Raw genomic sequence first — 6366 nt, 5'->3', positions numbered from 1 at the left:
CAGTATGTAGTGTCTCTACTTTAAAGAGTCCTCTCCTGCTGATGTTCAGGTCTATATCAGTATGTAGTGTCTCTACTTTAAAGAGTCCTCTCCTGCTGATGTTCAGGTGTATATCAGTGTGTAGTGTCTCTACTTTAAAGAGTCCTCTCCTGCTGATGTTCAGGTATATCAGTGTGTAGTGTCTCTACTTTAAAGAGTCCTCTCCTGCTGATGTTCAGGTGTATATCAGTATGTAGTGTCTCTACTTTAAAGAGTCCTCTCCTGCTGATGTTCAGGTGTATATCAGTATGTAGTGTCTCTACTTTAAAGAGTCCTCTCCTGCTGATGTTCAGGTGTATATCAGTATGTAGTGTCTCTACTTTAAAGAGTCCTCTCCTGCTGATGTTCAGGTATATCAGTATGTAGTGTCTCTACTTTAAAGAGTCCTCTCCTGCTGATGTTCAGGTGTATATCAGTATGTAGTGTCTCTACTTTAAAGAGTCCTCTCCTGCTGATGTTCAGGTGTATAATAACAGAAACTTTAAAAAGGAATACGTTCTGAAAAAAGACAAAGAGGCAGATTTGATATCAAAGAATTGTATAATGTTTTAAAATGAACGTCACAAACACGAACAGCTGTGAGCCATTGATTCTCTGATTGTGCCATGAATGATTTGTCACAGGAAACAAGACCAACACCGACGCGCCCGTTACAAACCCACGACCATCGTTATAAAACACGCCGTGCTTCCAGCTCACTCAGATTTACATTCAACACTGTGCTGTGCCGCTGACCCGCGGCTGCTGCCTCGCCACTCTCTCAGGGAATAGCGTTTAAGTGCCGCCGCTTAAAGTCACTGCGAAGAAGAGCAAAGACAAGAGAGGACATGTTCATCACGGGGAAACTGTTTGGGAACTAAACCTCGAACACGGCACAATCTACGTCCGTGTCGTTGCATATTTGCCCTTCAGATTTGAAGAAGATTACATCCGTCTTCAAATCTCTTTTTGTCGAGGGGAGAGAACACTTTTTTAATTTTCTTTGCAATAGAGTGATACAGGAATGAACTATTTTTGAAGTTAGCATAGCAACAGCGTCCTATGGACTAAAAGCAAGTGGATTTTCTTAAATATTGCAGAAAATACCACTTTTAGGCTGTAGTGAGAATAAGAGCGCTAAAGTCAGGCTCTAAAGGAACTGCGTGGCTAAGCTAAAGGCGGCTAATGTTGGCGGGACAACGTTTCGTCGTCTCATTTAGACATTTGTTAGCATCGCCGGTTTTTAATTCTCCAGTAAGTTAAAATCTATAATCGCTAAAAACACATTCAAACAACCGTTGACTTCCGGACAGGGTGCTAAAATGGGAAAGAATCACATTAGCGAAAGGGCTTTAGCGACCACATTTATAATGACTCGAATGAAGTCTATAAACATTTGCATTAATACATTAAAAAAAATTCACAAAATTCGAAATGGCCAACTTTAAATATGTTTTCACTGACGTATTTAAGTCAGAACAAAGCGTTTATCTTCAACTTGTGTTAACCAGTGACCTTTTTTCAGGCTAACAACCAAAATCACAATCAGAAGACCATTGACCTCCAGACCAGGGGACAGTGACGCATTCCTGCACCGCTCTATTGTTTAAAACCGTCACCTAAAAGTGGCCAAACTACTCGATGCACCCTAAGTCCTGTGAAGCGTCCTCTCTTGGTTTGTCAGGGCAGAGATGGAATAAATATCTGCCAGCTTTTTGATAAGTACGCAACGCATGGCTTCATATTTCATGCTTTCAATTTCTTATAACAAAGTGCAGTCATTTTCAAACGGTTTCTTCTACAACATATCATTTAAGCATTTCTTTTCCCACCTCCTCCTTGAACACATTTTCATTTCCAATCATCCTGACGAATATACTCAAGCCCCACATTTTAGTCAAACTAATTCGGGGCCACGTTTTTATCTTCCCGAGACCCCTGTTGGGCCCTCTTCCTTTTGTTCCCAACCACTGTTGATTCTTTGCTTGAGACCGATCGCTCTCCCTCCTTTAATCTGGCACAAAGCAATGAGGTATGAATAGTTGTATAAATCTCTTTTTTTGGTTTGTATTTTGTGATTTTTTTACGTTACTTAACTCTTTTTTTATCCCCAAGCAATATTCTTATCACGACATTGAGATTAATACACGGCAGATTTGTACATTGCAAGATGAGCCCTGGTCTAAGGTCAGATTTGTGAGCAATCTAAAGGCTAAATCAGGACGTATGTTATTATTTTTTTGTTGTTTTTGTGTTTTTTCGACACAGATCAGAAGAGTGAGAGCACATAGTGAGACAGCCCAAGCAACGTTGGAAAGCAGGAATCAGGTTCATTCACTCTCAGTTCAACTCATTATAATAATAGATTTGGCAAAAATGTCATTTACAACAAACTTACAAAACACTTTCCCCAACATAATACACTATTGATGATAGTGGAAGTACAAACATACAGTATTCATCCATAGCAAGCGGTAAGGGACTGTATGAAAGGGATTTGTGGTGGGCGGAGACGAGGAAGCGTTACGTAATCTTCGTTTTTTTTGCTGGTAGTCCAAGTTTTCTTTCACATTTGAAATTGGTAATGCTTTGAGGTCTTTGGGGTAAGGTACAATAACTATTTTGATTCTTTCTTAGTTTTTCTTTATGTAAAACACAAGGTTCAACTCCCCTCCAAATGCCACTAATGTGTCTAACCCTAACAAAGGTATTACTTGTCAAAAATATTTAGTTAAACAAAATATGTTGTTGTGTAACGTCTGCAGGACATGGAGCATAACCTATACCAATATGTGCATACAGTCCCCAAGAAAATGTATTAATTGTAACAAAGTGAAATTGTTTTGTTCTGTCAGGTTTGCAATAGTTGGCCCATTGATTCACTGATATGAGAGTACTAACAGGCAGGCATTAGAGCAGTGTGCATGCGATAAGGGTTTGGGAATCAATATTTAGACATATATGTGACTAGCATTAGTCTGAGAGAGTGAACACATTGTGCTTTAGATGTATTAAACCTTCAACAAGATGCATTTTTGGAGAAATCTTGTTTGTAGAAATGCTAATTGCTTGGACGTACGAGTACACATCCTAATTTAGCTACAGCTAATCATAATCCAAAAGTAACGCACCCTGAATCTCATTTTACATTAAGTGTAATTCGTTCTGTTTATATTTCACATTTTTAAGGAATATTAGGAGCTAGTTAGCGAGTTAGCCGTTAGCGAGTTAGCCGTTAGCTGATTTGAGCTGGATTCAAGACAAGTGTTGTGTGATTGCCTACAGCTAATCATTGTCCCAAATAAATTCACCTTCAGAATGCTTGGCTTTAAGTGTGCTAATTTTATTCTGTTTAGCTATAACACGTTTATAAGGAATATTAGTGGCTAGTTAGCGAGTTAGCCGTTAGCTGCTGATCATCTGATAGCTAATATGAGCTAGATTTATGAAAGATCTTGTATCTTGGAGATCTTTAATGACATTTGAGCCGTTAAGATCATATTAAGGTCTAAAAAAAAGATGTTTACACTGTTCAGGCTAGCATATGTAGCCGTGGTGGAAGCTAACAAAAAAGGCGGGAAAACCGAAATGATAGCTAAAAAACTTGAAAATGTGTTTTTCTGAAAACTCAACAGTATGGGTCCAAACCATAATGCCTTGTTATGTTATTATAAAGGTTATACTCTGAATAATCCAAGTCATCTATGAGAACAAAGCATATTTTAAAGTGCTACCGTACACAAAGCTAGCTCTGATGCTAAAACGCTCATCAGATATAGTAATGAACCAATGGGCCTACTCCTTTAAATGAATGTCATAATGTTATTACAGATGTTTAACACATTTCATCACAGATTATAAAAACAGAATAAGGCAACTAACACTTTTTTAATGCTAAATCCGATCACATGTCCCAGAAGTTGAATAGCAGGCTGTTGAACTGAAGGTGATGTGAACCCTGGCCCTAAGGTGACGTTTGAGCGCTAGATACTGCACCAACGATGGTCTGAAAGTGCATATACAGCCATTTTATCACAGTAAAGCATCAACACAGATAGACAGACATTCACTTACCAAGAAAATCAGATGCAAATTGATAACGACATTAAAAGAATAATCATAAAAAAAGATTTTCTCTATCCAAAACAAAGTCACTTCATCTCTTGCTTCAGAGGTTTTCAATTCCTCACACCACAGGTCCTTTATAAACATACCAAAGAATAAAAAGGACATTTCATTAGCAATCTTTCACACGATGGAGGTTTTACCCCGCTTGCTTTCAACCTTAGATTTAAGAGCAACAACGAACACTTGGTGCACAACGAAAGCAACATCAACAACATCAAAAACAACATGAGTGTGGATCTTCACACAGTGTCTTTAATCGTACAATTTCAGTATTTTACATTCCACATATTCCTGCAGGGACTGTCGACCATGTCCACAAAAGAGTGCTAGAATGAGCTGGGGTAGGTTCCTGTGAGGAAAGGGAAGTAGGTGCATACTAAGAGGACAGAGTGAAATAAATATTGGATTGTAAATTGGGGTGTTGGAAGGACGGGAGAAGATGTGAGGAAAAGATGCTGACTTACAGATGTTTCCCTGGGTAAGTAAGTTATCTGTTGTAAGAAGTTGCATGATCTGCTTCTGAGTGTTGTAGTTTGTGCTTCGCTGCAGCAGCACAGCTTAGCATCAAGTTCACATTTGTAGCTTATTGTAAACGTAACATAAACCTTGACTTTGATCGGAGAGACAGTTAAAAGAGAGACGTAGACTTTTCGCTTATATATTGCAAAAGGTGGAGACGACAGACGAAGCCTTGAAATAACTGCTTTTGTATGTAGGACTGTTGAATCAATGTAGAAATGATTCCGGCAGGACTACCATACGTTGGATGTCTAGGTTAGAAAGTTAGTCAAACTTTAAAAAAAAAAATGGAGGTCTTTAAAAAGAATTATAAAAAAGTCTAACATTGGCATAAAGTCAAAAGAATCCCAAAAAAGGTCATACAAAAAAAAGTTTAATAAATCTTTAGAAGACAGAACTGTGAAAGTAATTTAGAGATTTGAAAAATGTCAGATTTAAAAATAGTTACAATTTCCAAAAAAAAGTCAAACAATCTGAAAAGTAAAAAGTATATATATATAAAAAAGAAAATCTAAATGAAAAGCTAAATGTCGAAATCCTAATAATAAGAGTCATGAATTTTAAAAAGTCATACGTTTCATGCGGTTTATTGTGAATGAAATTGTTCGTGCATTTCGAGTCACGAACAATTAGCCTAGCTTTAGCATGTCCAGGTAAAAATGGAGATCTAGGGTGTTGGAGGACGGTGACTAACGTCTGTCTCTGCTATGCTGGTGCAACTGATCGTGGCGGAAGGCAGTGTGCTCTGTGGTGCTGGTGTGTGTGGGGGGAAGGGAGGATTACCCCAGTGATCCTTTGGCTGAGAGAAAGAGAGACGGCTGCCAGTTCAAATCCTAAATCTAAGATGAGTGTGCTCCCGTGCGAGGAGGAGAAAGAGATGTGTTTCTGCTTAAGGTACTTCTTGTTTTGTGCTGTATGACGTGACTTTCGAGGTATGCAAGAGGTGGGTAAACTTCCAAGGTTAGCTGGTGATGACGACAAGGCAAACAAACATCATATGACTGCAATCATGCATACATATCATTTATATATTCTTCTATGAACCCTCTGCTACAACAACGGATGCGTGATTTGAGCTGGCAGCCAACCAATGCTCGATTGCCCCATATAATAACTGTAACATTTATATATATAAATATATGCTTCTGTATACTGTATATTTGTATTGGCGACCTCTGTGAGGCACATGTAGAGTTACAGAGCCAGCGATTCCCAGTCGGAGTTTCTTCACAGTGATAGTGAGCACATGGAGACGGCTGCTGAGACGCTGACCATCCTATTGCTGTGTGTGTGTGTGTGTGTGTGTGTGTGTGTGTGTGTGTGTGTGTGTGTGTGTGTGTGTGTGTGTGTGTGTGTGTGTGTGTGTGTGTGTGTGTGTGTGTGTGTGTGTGTGTGTGTGTGTGTGTGTGTGTGTGTGTGTGTGTGTGTGTGTGTGTGTGTGTGTGTGTGTGTGTGTGTGTGTGTGTATAATCAGTGCTTACGGTTCTATTTTAATACCCTGCAACGTAGATTAGTAACACTGATGGCGCATCCTGAAGCCGTGTCACAGATCCTGCTGCTGTCAACAGGTCAGCCAGAGATATATACCGGAGTGTGTGTGTGTGTGTGTGTGTGTGTGTGTGTGTCAGAGAGCGTGTGCAGGGATGTCATGTTTCCGTAGTGGACCCTGAATGCAGCATCTTCCTGGGTCCCTCCAGAAAA

At 39.3% G+C, this 6366-nt stretch overlaps 1 long non-coding RNA gene across 1 annotated transcript; it reads right to left on the bottom strand.

Moving 5' to 3' along the window:
- Positions 1-560: 560 nt before the first annotated feature.
- Positions 561-5988, bottom strand: LOC117444619 (uncharacterized). Its single transcript, XR_004551828.2, has 2 exons — positions 3901-5988; positions 561-836 (listed from the first exon to the last, which is right to left on the bottom strand). It is a non-coding gene; the product is annotated as an uncharacterized lncRNA (long non-coding RNA).
- Between the last annotated feature and the right edge of the window lie 378 nt (positions 5989-6366).

This window comes from Pseudochaenichthys georgianus, unplaced genomic scaffold (genome assembly GCF_902827115.2).
Source record: "Pseudochaenichthys georgianus unplaced genomic scaffold, fPseGeo1.2 scaffold_856_arrow_ctg1, whole genome shotgun sequence".
NCBI classification, from domain to species: domain Eukaryota; kingdom Metazoa; phylum Chordata; class Actinopteri; order Perciformes; family Channichthyidae; genus Pseudochaenichthys; species Pseudochaenichthys georgianus.
Note: the sequence above shows the minus strand (reverse complement) of the source record. Positions and strands in the feature narration are given on the sequence as shown.